The sequence below is a fragment of the Salvelinus alpinus genome, chromosome 4 (genome assembly GCF_045679555.1).
Source record: "Salvelinus alpinus chromosome 4, SLU_Salpinus.1, whole genome shotgun sequence".
NCBI classification, from domain to species: Eukaryota; Metazoa; Chordata; class Actinopteri; order Salmoniformes; family Salmonidae; genus Salvelinus; species Salvelinus alpinus.
Window position 1 is genome coordinate 53,512,030 of NC_092089.1, and position 17,543 is coordinate 53,529,572.

The 17,543-nt window shown below is 44.4% G+C and overlaps 1 long non-coding RNA gene across 1 annotated transcript in view; it reads right to left on the minus strand.

Annotated features, from left to right (window-relative positions):
• Window positions 1–15,425, minus strand: part of LOC139573951 (uncharacterized) — a 34,804-nt gene extending 19,379 nt beyond the window's left edge. Inside the window, exons 1-2 of the long non-coding RNA XR_011674677.1 lie at window positions 15,315–15,425; window positions 15,147–15,213 (exon numbers count right to left, since the gene is read on the minus strand). This is a non-coding gene — a long non-coding RNA (uncharacterized lncRNA). The remainder of the gene's footprint in view (window positions 1–15,146; window positions 15,214–15,314) is intronic.
• Between the last annotated feature and the right edge of the window lie 2,118 nt (window positions 15,426–17,543).

Below are 17,543 nucleotides of genomic sequence, written 5' to 3' on the forward strand. Positions count from 1 at the left end.
AAATGGCTACCCAGACTATTTGCCTTACACCCCCCCCCCTTTACGCTGCTGCTATTCACTGTTTATTATTTATGCATAGCCACTTTAACTCTACCTACATGTACATATTACCTCAATTACCTCGACTAACCGGTACCCCTTGAGTATAGTCTCGCTATTGTTATTTTACTGCTGCTCTTTAAATATTTGTTACTTTTATTTCCTATTTTTTACTTAACACATTTTTCTTAGCTGCATTGTTGGTTAATAAGGGCTTGTAAGTAAGCATTTCACTGTAAGATCTACACCTGTTGTATTCGGCGAATGTGACAAATAACATTTGATTAGGTTTATTTGTATAAGATAATCTAACCACCTGACAGGAAAGGCATATCAAGAAGCTGATTAAACAGCAGGATCATTACACAGGTGCACCTTGTGCTGGGGGACAATAAAAGGCCCCTCTAAAATGTGCAATTTTGTCACACAACACAATGCATCAGATGTCTGAAGTTTTGAGGGAGCACGCAATTGTCATGCTGACTGCAGACATGTCATTGAATGTTAACTTCTCTAACATAAGCCACATCCAAAATTGTTTTAGAGAATTTGGCAGCACGTCCAACTGCCTCACAGCCAGGGACCTCCACATCCAGCTTCTTCACCTGCGGGATATTCTGAGACCAGCCACCCGACAGCTGATGAAACTGTGGGTTTGCACAACAGAATAATTACTGGACAAACTGTCAAATACCGTCTCAGTGGAGCTCATATGCATGCTCGTCGTCCTCACCAGGGTCTTGAACTGACTTCAGTGGGCAAATGCTCACCTTTGATGACCACTGGCACACTGGAGAAGTGTGCTCTCCTCAGATGAATCCCAGTTTCAACTTCACCGGGCAGATGGCAGACATGCGTCGTGTGGGCGAGGGGTTTGGTGATGTCAAAGTTGTGAACAGAGTGCCCGTGGTAGTGGTGGGTGATGGTACGGGCAGGCATAAGCTATGGACAATTAACGCAATTGCATTTTATCGATGGTAATTTCAATGCATAGAGATACTGTGACGAGATCCTGAGGCCCATTGTCCTGCTATTCATCCACTGCCATCACCTTATGTTTCAGCATGATAATGACCTGCCCCAGGTCGCAAGGATCTGTACACAATTCCTGGAAGCTGAAAAAGTCCCAGTTCTTCCTTGGCCTGCATTCTCACCGGACATGTCACCCATAGAGCATGTTTGAAATACAACAGCGTGTTCCAGTTCCCACCAATATCCAGCAACTTCACACAGCCATTGAAGACGAGTGGGACAACATTCCACAGGCCACAATCAACAACCCGATCAACTCTATGTGAAGGAGATGTGTTGCGCTACATGAGGCAAATGGTGGTCACACCAGATACTGACTGGTTTTCTGATCCACTCCCCTACCTTTTTTTAAGATTTCTGTATTAACAGTCATGTGAAATACATAGATTCAGGCCTAATGTATTTCCATATGAACTGTAACTCAGTAAAATCCTTGAAAATGTTGCATTTATATATTTTTTCAGTGTACAATGAATGTTAGCATGAATATTGTTTCCCAAGAAGTAAACTATCTAGCCAGCAAGCTAACCAAAACGTGGCTGATTACCACATGAAAATAATTCACCAATTTCTGCTCAAATTTGACCATTTTTAGCTAGCTAGTCCCTTTCTGCCAATTGTACTGTGGACACAAGGTAAGCTCGCTGGATAGCTAGCTAATAAACATTAGCTAGCCCAAGTGTGGTTAAGCTAGCCAAGAACATCCATGATCAACATCTCCCCTGGTGAATTTACATAAATCTGACTGACCACGAATGTCACAGTACAGCACTATTGAAAATTGAACTCTACTTTGAAATTCCTGACTGGAATAGCTGAATCAAATGTAAAACGTGAAATAGAGTTCCGATTTTTTTCTCAACAGTACAATATCGAGCAGGTGAGCAGATTGTGCAATAAAATTCGATAACTGAACTATCATTTCCAAGCATTACAAAGGAGCATGTTGACAGCTAGCTGTGCCTCTGAGTATTATGTCAAGTATTACAGATCATTTTATGATGTATTTAGCTTTTGTATAAATAAAGGTTTGGAAAAACAGGGAAACCTTTGATTGTGACCTGTAAGTTAAGGGCTAAGGTTTGGGATTGGTTTTACAACAAGACAACTAAAAACGAGTGCCTAGCAATGTATGCTCGCGCCTTGCTAGAGTGTTTTTATATATGTTCTGCCCATAGTGGCCATTATTCAAGTCGTCTCCCGATGTTCTGGGGACCTGGATGAACGTCAAATTCTACCGTGGATCTGGGGTGACCAGACCAATTTTATTCATACCTACAGTATCTCCCCAGCTTGCCAACGCAACAGCACCCCACTTCTCACACTATATAAAAGTGCCTATATTCAAATAACTTATTCTGGTGCGTGTGTGCGCGTGGGTGCCTGCATGTGTGCATGTGTGTTGATACACAGTTATCTTATTTACATCACGAGCACAGATCGTAGCTGGCCACATACACACGCTCTCACATACACAAACTGCTTTATCTTAAAAGAGATGCTCCTGATTTCATGCCTGTGGAACTCACAGCATTATTTCATATTCAGTCATTCGTCACTGACATCCCAGACCACACTTTCAAAACAGAAAGAATCAAGATAACTATATCTTTCAATGTGATTTTCTGTAGTATTGCAGGAATTTGACATGGATTCTAAGCAATTAAAATAATTACATTGTAAAAAGATAAAAACATAACTATGACACTTCTCTAAATGTGGTGAAAATATACAGAATATAGTATGTTAGGCCCTGGTTCACTAAGTGATCCAGACTACAGTAGCAGGGAGCAGCATTCACCAGGATGGTGAAACGTTCTGGAATGTGAGAGATTAAAGTATGCTATAGGCTCTGTATTGGTTTAATTTGAGATTAAAGTTGGTCTAAGAGAGTCTAGTAGGGCCCATCATTTTAGAGGAGGATTTATTCAAGTTTAGAACTGATTTAGGAAACCTTGACTACTCACATTTCAATTGGCTGAGTTTAACTTTCAGTCAAAAGTATAATCCGAGTCAGTGTTGGGGTCAATTCCAGTCAATTCAGAAAGTCAACCAAATTCAAATTCTAAATGTTCCTCATTGAAAAGAATAGATGAAAATTGGAATTTGTGTACTTTCGAATTGACTGGAATTGATCCCAACCCTGGTCCGAGTATAATCTGCCATAGCCCTGACCCCTGGGACAAGGATTAGAATCACACTATGATGAAACTGACACATTGCATTACGTGACATTACATGTCACAGGTAGAACACAGTCAAGTGTCCGGTATAACCTTCTCACACTAGACCCTCCTCTCTTTCCTTCTAAAAAACTGCTCTTCTTTCTACCTCTGTGTCAGTGACTATGATCATCCCTGAATGTTCTCTGCCATCCTCTTATGCCCTACCCTCTCTCTGTTTGGCTTGCGCAATTCCCCTCCCCCCAAGAAAAAATATCTATATATTACCATCTCGTTTCCCAACACGTGCCACAATATTGTCTGACACTGACAGATCCACCAAATATGTTTTGTTTGTGTGCATAGCTGGTAACACAGGGATCCTGTCAATACGTCAGGTTGCCTTTCACAACCAATTTGACATGTTTTTTCTTGGAAACGATGAACATTTCACTGTGTCTACCATGCCAACTCAAAGTCCAATTACACCCAAGCTACAAATGTAATTACAGTACCAGATTAAATTGGTCAATTCAATTCATTTTAATTAGGCTTGTTGGGCCAGTCAGATCAAATTTGACTCATCTCTAGTTAATCTCGCCTAATTTGAAACAGGGTAAACATGTCATGATCACCATGCAGTTTCGGGTCAAATCACTTAATACTGATTATGCTTTAACATCTGATACGTAAATCAGACAGTATTGTTCATATAAATAGTCAAATACCTAGCAAGCTAGCACACGGTGTCACTGCTGTGCTAGAGGGCGGCGGGGGCGACCAGTACACAATGTCCTTCACCCCCATATGTTGTGCACATTCATAAGTGTCACACAAGCATGAAGATGTCATGCTCGAGGGGGTTCATGCAGGAACCAATGGGATGCTGACGGGGGGGGGGAGGGGGGGGGGGGGGGGGTGAAGGACACAGGAACGCCCCAAACTACAGGCTGCAGTTGCACACTATTGCAAGGATCTGGCAACAGGTGTGTGTGTGTGTGTGTGTGTGTGTGTGATATATATATAATATACACTACCAGTCAAAAGTTTGGACACACCTACTCATTCCAGGGATTTTCTTTATTTTTACTATTTTCTACCTTGCAGAATAATAGTGAAGACATCAAAACTATGAAATAACACATATGGAATCATGTGTTAAACAAATCTAAATATATTTCATATTTGAGATTCTTCAAAGTAGCCACCCTTTGCCTTGATGACAGCTTTGCATTCTCTCAAACAGCTTCATGAGGTAGCCACCTGGCAGGCATATCAATTAGCAGGTGTGCCTTTGTTAAAAGTACATTTCTGGAATGTCTTTCCTTCTTAATGCGTTTGAGCCAATCAGTTGTGTTGTGACAAGGTAGGGGTGGGATACAAATGACAGCCCTATTTGGAAAAAGACCAAGACCATATTATGGCAAGAACAGCTTGAAAAAGCAAAGAGAAACATATCAAACTTTGTCACATGCACCGAATACAACAAGCGTAGACTTTACCGTGAAATGCATACATACAAGCCCTTAACCAACAGTGCAGTTCAAGAAGAGTTAAGAAAATATTTACCAATTAGGCTAAAATAAAAAGTAATAAAATGTAACACAATAAGAATAACAATAACGAGGCTATATACAGGGGGCACCGTTACCGAGTCAGTGTGCGGGGGTACAGGCTAGTTGAGGTAATCTGTACATGTAGGTGGGGGCGAAGTGACTATGCATAGATAAACAAACAGTGAGTAGCAGCAGTGTACAAAAGGGAGGGGGGGGGGGATTAAATGTAAATTGTCCGGTGGCAATTTGATGAATTCTTCAGCAGTCTTATGGCTTGGGGGTAGAAGCTGTTGAGGAGCCTTTTGGTCCGTGCGGTAGCAGAGAAAACAGTCTATAACTTGGGTGACTGGAGTCTATGACAATTTTATGGGCTTTCCTCTGATACCGCCTATTATATAGGTCCTGGATGGCAGGAAGCTTGGCCCCAGTGATGTACTGGGCCGTTCGCACTACCCTCTGTAGAGGCTTACGGTCAGATGCCGAGCAGTTGCCATACCAGGCGGTGATGCAACCAGTCAGGATGCTCTCGATGGTGCAGCTGTAGACCCTTTTGAGGATCTGGGGACCCATGCCAAATCTTTTCAGTCTCCTGAGGGGGAAAAGGTTTTGTCGTGCCTTCTTCACGACTGTCTTGGTATGTTTGGACCATGATAGTTTGTTGGTGATGTGGACACCAGGGAACTTGAAACTCTCGACCTGCTCCACTACAGCCCCATCGATGTTAATGGGGGCCTGTTTGGCTCACCTTTTCCTGTAGTCCACGATCAGCTCCTTTGTCTTGCTCACATTGAGGGAGAGGTTGTTGTCCTGGCACCCCACTGCCAGTTCTCAGACCTCCTCCCTATAGGCCGTATCATCGTTGTCGGTGATCATGACTGCCACTGTTGTGTCGTCAGCAAACTTAATGATGGTGTTGGAGTCGTGTTTGGCCACGCTGTCGTGGGTGAACAGGAAATACAGGAGGGGACTAAGTACACACCCCTGAGGGGCCCCAGTGTTAAAGGTCAGCGTGGCAGACATATTGTTGCCTACTCTAACCACCTGGGGGCGGCCGGTCAGGAAGTACAGGATCTAGTTGCAGAGGGAGGTGTTTAGTACCAGAGTCCTTAGCTTAGTCATAAGCCTTGAGGGCACTATGGTGTTGAACGCTGAGCTGTAGTCAATGAACAGCATTCTCACATAGGTGTTCCTTTAGTCCAGGTGAAAGGGCAGTGTGGAGTGCGATTGATATTGCGTCATCTGTGGATCTGTTGGGGCAGTATGCGAATTGGAGTAGGTCTAGGGTGTCCGGGAGGATGCTGAAGATGTGAGCCATGACCAGCCTTTCAAAGCACTTCATGGCTACCGACGCGAGTGCCACGTGGCGGTAATCATTTAGGCAGGTTACCTTCGCTTCCTTGGGCACAGATACTATGGTGGTCTGCTTGAAACATGTAGGTATTACAGACTTGGTCAGGGAGAAGTTGAAAATGTCAGTGAAGACACTTGACAGTTGGTCCACGCATGCTTTGAGTACACGTCCTGGTAATCTGTCTGGCCCAGCGGCTTTCTGAATGTTGAACTGTTAAAAGGTTTTGTTGACATCGGCTACCGAGAGCGTTATCACACAGTCATCCAGAACAGCTGGTGCTCTTGCCTCGAAGCGAGCATAAAAGGCATTTAGCTCGTCTGGTAGGCTCACGTCACTGGGCAGCTCGCGTCTGGGTTTCCCTTTGTAGACGGTAATAGTTTTCAAGCCCTGCCACATCCGACGAGCGTCAGATTCAATCTTAATTCTGTATTGACACTTTTTTTGTTTGATGGTTCGTCTGAGGGCATAGCGAGATTTCTTATAAGCCTCCGGATTAGTCTCCCGCTCCTTGAAAGTGGCAGCTCTAGCCTTTAGCTCGATGCGAATGTTGCCTGTAATCCATGGAATCTGGTTGGGATATGTGCGTACAGTCACTGTGGTTACGACATCATCGATGCACTTATTGATGAAGCCGATGACTGAGGTGGTGTACACCTCAATGCCGTTGGATGAATACCGGAACATATTCCAGTCTGTGCTAGCAAAACAGTCCTGTAGTGTAGCATCCGCGTCATCTGACCACTTCCGTATTGAGCGAGTCACTGGTACTTCCTGCTTTAGTTTTTGCTTTTAAGCAGGAATCGGGAGGATAGAATTGTGGTCAGATTTGCCAAATGGAGTGCGGGGGAGATCTTTATATGCATCTCCGTGTGTGGAGTAAATGTGGTCTAGGATTCTTTTTCTCCTGGTTGCATATGTGACATGCTGGTAAAAATGTGGCAAAACTGATTTAAGTTTGCCTGCATTAAAGTCCCCAGCCACTAGGAGCACTGCTTCTGGGTGAGCATTTTCTTCTTTGCTTATGGCCTTAAAGAGTTGGTTGAGAGCGGTCTTAGTGCCAGCTTTGTTCTGTGGTGGTAAATAGACGGCTACAAATAATATAGTTGAAAACTCTTGGTAGATAGTTTGGTCTACAGCTTATCATAAGGTACTCTACCTCAGGCGAGCCATACCTCTCAACTTCTTTAATATTAGACATTGCGCACCAGCTCTTATTGACAAATAGACACACACCCCCACCCCTAATCTTAGTAGAGGTAGTGTCTCTGTTCTGCCGGTGCATGGAAAATCCCATAAGATGTTACAGTTTTTAATGTCCCATTGGTAGGATAATCTTAATCGTAGGTCATCAATTTTATTTTCCAATGATTGCACGTTCGCAAGAAGAACGGATGGCAGTGGGAGTTTACTCACTCTCCTCCGGATTCTCAGAAGGCTGCCCAATCTGCGGCCCTTTTTCCGGCGTCTTTTCTTCACGCAAAAGGCGTGGATCTTGGCCTTTTCCAGTGAAAGCAGGATATACTTCTCGTCGGACTCGTTAAAGGAAAAAGTGTCATCCAGTCCGCGGTGAGTCATCGCTTTTCTGATGTTCAGAAGTTCTTTTCAGTCTTAAGAGATAGTACCAGCAACATTATGTACACAATAAGTTTAAAAAATACGTTTCACAAAACGCAAACAAATAACAAAATAGCACAATTGGTTGGGAGAATGTAAAACGTCAGCCATGTTCTTCCGCGCCATCAAACAAACAGTCCATCATTACTTTAAGACATGAAGGTCAGTCAATCCGGAACTTTTCAAGAACTTTGAAAGTTTCTTCAAGTGCAGTTGCAAAAATCATCAAGCGCTACGATGAAACTGGCTGTCATGAGGACCGCCACAGGAAGTTACCTCTGCTGCAGAGGATAAGTTCATTAGTTGCCAGCCTCAGAAACTGCAGCCCAAATAAATGCTTCAGAGTTCAAGTATAAGACACATCTCAACATCAACTGTTCAGATAAGACTGCGTGAATCAGACCTTCATGGTCAAATTGCTGCAAAGAAAAATTGCCATAAATGTTTAATGCTTTTCGACCTGTCCCCAAATTAATGAAATTGGTTCAGAGTTTGTTTTGATATTTTAACCTGCGTGTCGTGATCACGTTTGGTGTGGGGGGACAAAATACATTTATGCACAATGGCGCGCGGCCGGTTTGGGTTCCGTGTGAAGAGACTTGCTTGGGCCAAGAGACACAAGCAATGGGCATTGGACCAGTGGAAATCTGTCATTTGGTCTGATGAGTCCAAATTTTTGATTTTTGTTTCCAACCGCCATGTATTTGTGAGACGCTGAGTAGGTGAACGGATTATCTCTGCATGTGTGGTTCCCAACGTGAAGCATGGAGGTGGTGTGATGGTGCTTTACTGGTGACACTGTCTGATTTATTTAGAATTCAAGGCACACTTAACCAGCATGGCTACCACAACATTCTGCAGCGATACGCCATCCCATCTGGTTTGCTCTTAGTGGGACTATAATTTGTTTTTCAACAGGACAATGACCCAACACACCTCTAGCCTGTGTAAGGGCTATTTGACCAACAAGTAGAGTGATGGAGTGCTGCATCAAATGACCTGGCCTCCACAATCACCCGACCTCAACCCAATTGAGATGATTTGGGATAACTTGGACTGCAGAGTGAATGAAAAGCAGCCAACAAGTGCTCAGTATATGTGGGAACTCCTTCAAGACTGTTGGAAAGGCATTCAAGGTGAAGCTGGTTGAGAGAATGCCAAGAGTGTGCAAAGCTGTCATCAAGGCAAAGGGTGGCTACTTTGAATAATATATTTTGATTTGTTTAACACTCCATATGTGTTATTTCATAGTTTTGATGTCTTCACTTTTCTTCTACAATGTAGAAAATAGTCAAATAAAGAAAAACCCTTGAATGAGTTGGTGTGTCCAAACTTTTGTCTGGTAATGTATATATACAGATGTGCTCAAATTTGTTGGTACCCTTACAGCTCATTGAAATAATGCTTAATTCCTCCTGAAAAGTGATGAAATTAAAAGCTATTTTATCATGTATACTTGCATGCCTTTTGGTATATCACAGAATAAAGCAAAGAAGTTGTGAAGATAGATTTATTATTGATTATTCTACAAAGATATTCTAAAATGGCCTGGACACGTGTTGGTGCCCCTTAGAAAAGATAATAAATAACTGGATTATAGTGATATTTCAAACTAATTTGTTCATTTAATTAGTATCACACGTCTCCAATCTTGTAATTAGTCATTCAGCCTATTTAGATGGAGAAAAGTAGTCACTGTGTCACGTTCCTGACCTGTTTTCTGTTAGTTTTTGTATGTGTTAGTTGGTCAGGACGTGAGTTTGGGTGGGCAGTCTATGTTTTCTGTTTCTATGTTGGTTAATGGGTACCTAATATGGTTCTCAATTAGAGGCAGGTGGTTTTCATCTCCTCTGATTGAGAATCATATTAAGGTAGGTGTTGTCACATTGTTTGTCGTGGGTGGTTGTCTTCCGTGTCTGTGTCTGCGCACCACACGGGACTGTTTCGGTTGTTCGTTCGTTTGATGTAGTCTGTTCCTGTTCGTGAGTTCTTCGTGTAGTTCTGTAAGTTCCATGTTCAGGTCTGTCTACGTCGTTTTGTTATTTTGTAATTTTCCAAGTGTTTTTCGTGTTCGTGTTCGTCTTTAAATAAATGTCAATATGTCATCACACCTCGCTGCATTTTGGTCGAATCCTTGCTCCTCCTCTTCGGATGAAGAGGAGGAGGAGAACCGTTACAGAATCACCCACCAACCAAAGACCAAGCGGCGTGGGAGAGCGCAACAACGAAACCAGGACTCATGGACATGGGAGGAAATATTGGACGGTAAAGGACCCTGGGCTCAACCAGGAGAATATCGCCGCCCCAAAGCTGAGCTGGAGGCAGCGAAAGCAGAGAGGCGGCGCTATGAGGAGCTAGCGCGGAAGCAGGAAAAAGATCTCGGCTACACTACGTGGGAGGAGATCGACAGGTGGTCGATCGACCCAGGGCGAGTGCCGGAGCCCGCCTGTGATTCTCTGGCGCAGTGCGAGGAGGGATACCGGCGAATGGAGGCAGCACGACGACGCGGTAGGAAGCCTGTGAGTAAACCCCAAAAATTTATTGGGGGGGGGCTAGAAGGGAGAGTGGCGAAGTCAGGTAGGAGACCTGCGCCCACTCCCTGTACTTACCGTGGAGAGCGAGAGTACGGGCAGACACTGTGTTACGCAGTAGAGCGCACGGTGTCTCCTGTACGTGTGCATAGCCCGGTGCGGGTTATTCCACCTCCCCGCACTGGCAGGGCTAGATTGAGTATTGAGCCGGATGTCATGAAGCCGGCCCTACATATCTGGCCACCAGTGCGTCTCCTCGGGCCGGCTTACATGGCACCAGCCTTACGCATGGTGTCCCCGGTTCGCCTACATAGCCCGGTGCGGGTTATTCCACCTCCCCGCACTGGTAGGGCGACGGGGAGCATTCAACCAGGTAAGGTTGGGCAGGCTCAGTGCTCAAGGGAGCCAGTACGCCTGCACGGTCCGGTATTTCCGGCGCCACCTCCTCGCCCCAGCCTAGTACCACCAGTGCCTACACCACGCACCAGGCTTCCAGTGCGTTTTCAGAGCCCTGTTCCTCCTCCACGCACTCTTCCTATGGTGCGTGTCTCCAGCCCAGTGCCTCCAGTTCCGGCACCACGCACTAAGCCACCTGTGCGTCTCCAGAGCCCTGTACACACTGTTCCTTCTCCCCGTACTCGTCCTGATGTGCGTGCCCTCAGCCCGGTGCCACCAGTGCCGGTACCACGCACCAGGCAAATAGTACGCTTTGAGAGTCCAGTGTGCCCTGTCCCTGCTCCCCGCACTAGCATCAAGGTGCGTGTCCTTAGCCCGGTGCCTCCAGTTCCGGCACCACGCACCAGGTCTACAGTGCGCCTTATCCGGCCAGAGCCATCCGTCTCCCCAGCGCCATCTGAGCCATCCGTCTCCCCAGCGCCATCTGAGCCATCCGTCTCCCCAGCACCATCTGAGCCATCCGTCTCCCCAGCGCCATCTGAGCCATCCGTCTGTCCCGAGCCATTAGAGCCGCCCGTCTGTCCCGAGCCGTCAGAGCCGATAGTCAGTCAGGAGCCGCTAGAGCCATTCGTCAGACAGGATCTGCCAGAGCCGCCATCCAGACAGGATCTGCCAGAGCCGCCAACCAGACAGGATCTGCCAGAGCCGCCAACCAGACAGGATCTGCCAGAGCCGCCAACCAGACTGGATCTGCTAGAGCCGCCAGTGAGCCATGAGCGTCCAGAGCCGTCAGCCAGCCATGAGCGTCTAGAGCCGTCAGCGAGCCATGAGCGTCCAGAGCCGTCAGCCAGCCATGAGCGTCTAGAGCCGTCAGCCAGCCATGAGCAGCCAGAGCCGTCAGCGAGCCATGAGCGTCCAGAGCCGTCAGCGAGCCATGAGCGTCCAGAGCCGTCAGCGAGCCATGAGCGTCCAGAGCCGTCAGCCAGCCATGAGCGTCCAGAGCCGTCAGCCAGCCATGAGCGTCCAGAGCCGTCAGCTAGCCATGAGCGTCTAGAGCCGTCAGCTAGCCATGAGCGTCCAGAGCCGTCAGACAACCATGAGCTGTCCCTCAGCCCAGAGCTGCCATGTATCCAGAACTGCCCCTCAGTCCAGAGCTGTCTCTCTGTCCGGAGCTGCCCTTCAGTCCGGAGTTGCCCCTCTATCCTGAGCTACCTCTCTATCCTGAGCTACCTCTCTATCCTGAGCTACCTCTCTATCCTGACCTACCTATCTGTCCTGAGCTACCTTGTCCCGGAGCTGTCCCTTATTTTGATGTTACCCGGTATATTAGGTGGGTGGAGTAAGAGGGTGGTCATTCTGAGGGAGAGACGTAAGCTGGGATTGACTATGGTGGGGTGGGGACCTCGCCCAGAGCCTGAGCCACCACCGTGGTCAGATGCCCACCCTGACCCTCCCCTAGACTTTGTGCTGGTGCGCCCGGAGTTCGCACCTTAAGGGGGGGGTTATGTCACGTTCCTGACCTGTTTTCTGTTAGTTTTTGTATGTGTTAGTTGGTCAGGACGTGAGTTTGGGTGGGCAGTCTATGTTTTCTGTTTCTATGTTGGTTAATGGGTACCTAATATGGTTCTCAATTAGAGGCAGGTGGTTTTCATCTCCTCTGATTGAGAATCATATTAAGGTAGGTGTTGTCACATTGTTTGTCGTGGGTGGTTGTCTTCCGTGTCTGTGTCTGCGCACCACACGGGACTGTTTCGGTTGTTCGTTCGTTTGATGTAGTCTGTTCCTGTTCGTGAGTTCTTCGTGTAGTTATGTAAGTTCCATGTTCAGGTCTGTCTACGTCGTTTTGTTATTTTGTAATTTTCCAAGTGTTTTTCGTGTTCGTGTTCGTCTTTAAATAAATGTCAATATGTCATCACACCTCGCTGCATTTTGGTCGAATCCTTGCTCCTCCTCTTCGGATGAAGAGGAGGAGGAGAACCGTTACACACTGTGCTGTTTGGTATCATTGTATGCACCACACTGAACATGGACCAGAGAAAGCAAAGGAGAGATTTGTCTGAGGAGATCAGAAAGAAAATAGACAAGCATGGTAAAGGTAAAGGCTACAAGACCATCTCCAAGCAGCTTGATGTTCCTGTGACAACAATTGGAATCATTATTAAGAAGTTTAAGGCCCATGAAACTGTAGCCAACCTCCCTGGGCATTGCCGCAAGAGGAACATCTTCCCCAGATTGAACAGAAGGATAGTGCGAATGGTAGAAAAAAAAACAAGGATAACTGCCAAAGAGATACAAGGTGAAGGTACGTCAGTTTCTGATCGCACCATCCGTCGCTTTTTGAGCGAAAGCTGGCTCCATGGTAGAAGACCCAGTAGGACTCCACTTTTGAAAGAAAAACATAAAAAAGCCAGACTGGAATTAGCTAAAATGCATATTGACAAGCCACAATCCTTCTGGGAGAATGTCCTTTGGACAGATGAGTCAAAACTGGAGCTTTTTGGCAAGTCACATCAGCTCTATGTTCACAGACGAAAAGAATAAGCTTTCAAAGAAAAAGAACACCATACCTACAGTGAAACATGGAGGCTCGGTTATGTTTTGGGGCTGCTTTGCTGCACCTGGCACAGGGTGCCTTGAATCTGTGCAGGGCACAACGAAATCTCAAGACTATCAAGGCATTCTGGAGCAAAACGTACTGCCCAGTGTCAGAAAGCGCTGTCTCAGTCGCAGGTCATGGGTCCTCCAACAGGATAATGACCCCAAACACACAGCTAAAAGCACCCAAGAATGGATACGAACAAAATATTGGACTATTCTGGTGGCCTTCTATGAGTCCTGATCTGAATCCTATCGAACATCTATGGAAAGAGCTGAAACTTGCAGTCTGGAGAAGGCACCCATCAATCCTGAGACAGCTGGAGCAGTTAGCTCAGGAAGAGTGGGCCAAACTACCTGTTAACAGGTGTAGAAGTCTCATTGAGAGCTACAGAAAATGTTTGATTGCAGTGATTGCCTCTAAGAGTTGTGCAAAAAAATATTAGGTTAAGGGTTCCATCATTTTTGTCCATGCAATTTTCATTTGTTTTATTATTTACAATATGTTGAATAAAAAAATCTAAAGCAAAGTCGGATTTCTATTAAATATGGAATGCACAATGGTGGATGCCAATTACTTTTGTCAGTTTCAAGTTATTTCAGAGAAAATTGTGCATCCTTTGTTATTTGTGGAAGGGGTACCAACAAATTTCAGCAGTCTGTATATATATGCTTGTGTATGTCTGTGTACCTTGCATGCACAGCCAGGTCACCCATGATACAAGTCAGTATTCGACTTCCATCCATGTCGGGAGAGGACGTGGAAGCCGGCCACTAGGGGCAACAGTGAGTGCTGTTACCTTCAAGTAGGTTTCGGTTTTGCTAGGACTTTGTGGATGGGGATGGCAGATGACTGTAAGCATCTGACTCTGATTAGAAAGTTGTTTTTGATATTTTAGTTTTAAGCCCTATCCCCTACCTTAACTATTCGGAGTTAATGCCTAACCTTTGAGGTAATTCCTGAACTTAACCTTAAACACTTTTTAGCTTCTGGGCCAGAGTAGCAGGAAGTTTACTCTGGGCACGCTTTCATCCGAACGTGAAAATGCTGCCCCCTATCCCAAACAGGTTAACCACTCGGAGTTAATGCCTAACCTTTGAGGTAATTCCTGAACTTAAACTTAAACACTTCGAAATTTGACTTTTAGAACAACTTCGAAATTTGACGTTTGGGGATGAATGTCTAATTCTGATGTGAGCCTGTGAGAGCTGGTGTTATGGTGTGGTGTCCTCAAAATGAAACATTAACCACAGATTTAAACATAAACAAATACATTTGGAGTACCATGACATGAACTGGTATGGGTCTGTAATATAATACATCCACAAAAGAGGACGGCAAAGAACAAATACAAACGCATTTAATAAAAAAGACCACTGTAATCTTTGTATTGGATATTGTAATCTATTTCATCTACATATCAGAAACAAAGACCAGCAAGACAACTTACTTCACAGCTGTGGCCTATGATGAAATGTTTAGCCCCAGACAAAACGATGCGCATTGGTGCTGGAGGTGGCTTGTAAAACGCACCCTATCAGATTAGAAGTCACAATAACACAAGTCGCAGCAATGGGAACTCTTGTCTGTGCTTTAGCAAATATGCTCAAGAGACATGAACGACTACGCATGGTTTCATTCACAGACATAACGAAACATTGACTACACCGGATATTTGCCTCAAAATACCGTGATTAATTATGATGTATTACCTCCAACAGATAAATGACCTCCCCATACAAACACGTTTCTGTTACCACACCTCTACATAGGATAAATGACGAAGATTACTTTAATTTTCTTATTCATCACTATGCATGCAATAGGCTACCTCCCCTTTACAACTACGACTGTAAAGCAACACTTTACCTTCAAGTCCCATTGTAACAGTCTCGTGGCCTCCCGAGTATCCTTTGAAGTATATAATGTAGGCTATCTGTTCAGCGCAGGGTGTTTGGAAAGAGTATGGAATAAAAGTCAGCCGGTACATTTTATGTTAACAATATAGTACCAGCAGTAGAAGTGCCCTGTTCTTACCTTAAGACACAAATCCAGGGGGAAAGGACTAAAACGGTTATTTGGGAGATTACGTGTTTCTTGTTTCCCTCATTCTCTCCCTCCCTTTTACCAGTGCACTCGACCTCAAGGAGCGGATACAAACAGAGTGCACCGTTAATAGCGTATATGCTACAAACATTTTATTGTTGGCCTAATACAGTCATCATTATGCTAATAGTTTTAAAAAGGCAGAAGAGTTGGATTTCCCATATTAGGTTTACAAAATAGTTATGCATGTGTTTGGTAGGCTATTCGCGTTATTGATTAAATCTCCATATTTGTTTAATCCAATGCAAACTAAGCTACACATTTATCAACTTTGATGCTCCCTTTAAATAAATATCCAACTCAATCTCCGAAGAAAACACCATAACTGGCCATAACTGCATCATAAGAATGGTAACAGGAACGGCGTTTTGGAGTGAAGGAGTGGGCGGGAGGCCCAGAGTATTAGTTATTTTAACGTGATGAATCAGTGGACCAAGTCACTTGGCAAGTGCCTCCCACGATGCTAGTCTCACGCAGGTGAAACTGACAGAAGGTTACGGTAGGTTTGAACTAGAACAGTGTTGTCATCTTTGGAGATTGACGTTTGTGGAGACAGGGGATGAGACGCGCGCGCCAACAGGATACATCAATCAAAAACGTACCTACAATGAATTAACAATTTCAACATAAGCCTCTCCAGTCGACAATACTACTGATCGAATTGTGTCTTCCTTACACACAAGGTGTGTGTGTACAGGATTAAATAGCATTTTGTCTCTTTTCTTTTCCTTTCATCATCAGCGAAGTAAAGATTAGAGAGGAGATTGTGAGAGCTCCCTTTAGAAGGCACAGGGGATCTTCATTCCTCTGCCTTTGTGATGATATTGATGATGATGATGGCCAAGTGGACAGTTTGATTTTTTGTGTGGCAAGCTAGTTATAAAGAATCAATATTATATCAAGGGGCAACTTTTGTGATAAAGGACTTTAGCCACTCTAGCTATTCATCATAAGTCTGTAGCAAGCAGATAGGTCAAAATAAATGATATTGCTCTAAAGAGCCTGTCTTCTTATCTCTCTATACCAGGGGAATGGAGGACACGCCGATCGATACAGTAGCTGCGGTATACTCCTTGCAATTATCAATAGCTGATTTTGTCTTCCTAGGGCTGCATCTATTAATACCAGATAATAACATCCTTTTGGACATAACTTCTAAGGGGATGATGGAATTTCTTACAAATTTGCTCATTGGATGACCTTGTTGTCAATGAAAATGTATCTCACTACATGTTAGACATAGGGGAAAAGACCCAGTCCAATGCAATGAAAAACACTCAGCGGTAGGCCTATCTTGAAAGCAAACCCAGAGGATCCCCTAACAAGGTGCACTATAGGAAATTAAACGATAAACTAAGAATGTCACTTATAAACTTAATTCTTAGGTTAACTGACATATATTAACGTACATTATCAGATAATTTGCACTTGGCTGAGAGGCAGCTGTTTGATATAGGGACAATAGGAAAACTGCACTTATTGTTGTAATTTTTTTTTTGGGGGGGGGGGGTATATTTAAAGAGCTATATAGAATTTCACAGTAAGGATATATTCAGGTGTTAGAATGGCATCCATGCACGACGGGGAAATGTTAATTCGTGTTCGTTTCTGCATCAGGGAAGAGAAACAAACTGATAGTCTACTATGACATGAAAAATAACTAAATGAATTATTACTTACCGTTTTCTATGTGATTAAAACAAATCTGAATTTTGAAAATCGAATAAAAAAAATGTTGGACGTAAACCAGACAGAGATTGACAAAATATGTCAACACAGGTGTTTGTCACTCATACAGCCCTTCCTCCGAATGAACCCCTCCTCAACGCCCCAAGTCCCACCCATGCAAAGTAGGCTACTAGGCTACAATGAAAATCACAATTTGCAAGAAAATGTAGCCAGGGCATGTTTATTTAACACAGGAGAACACCGAGGAAGAGAATAAAACACGCTATATTATTTCACAGATGAAAATACATTATTGATTGTTTGTTATAGCCCCTATCTTGAACTAAAACACACCAAACATGTAATTGTAGACTGCTGCAAAATAAACGCTTTATGTGGATATGTTTTTTTATTAATAAAGTATCAAAAGGAAGTAGGCCTCCAGCACAGCATCACCGGAGTCAAATGTACAATGAAATACAAATTAACTCT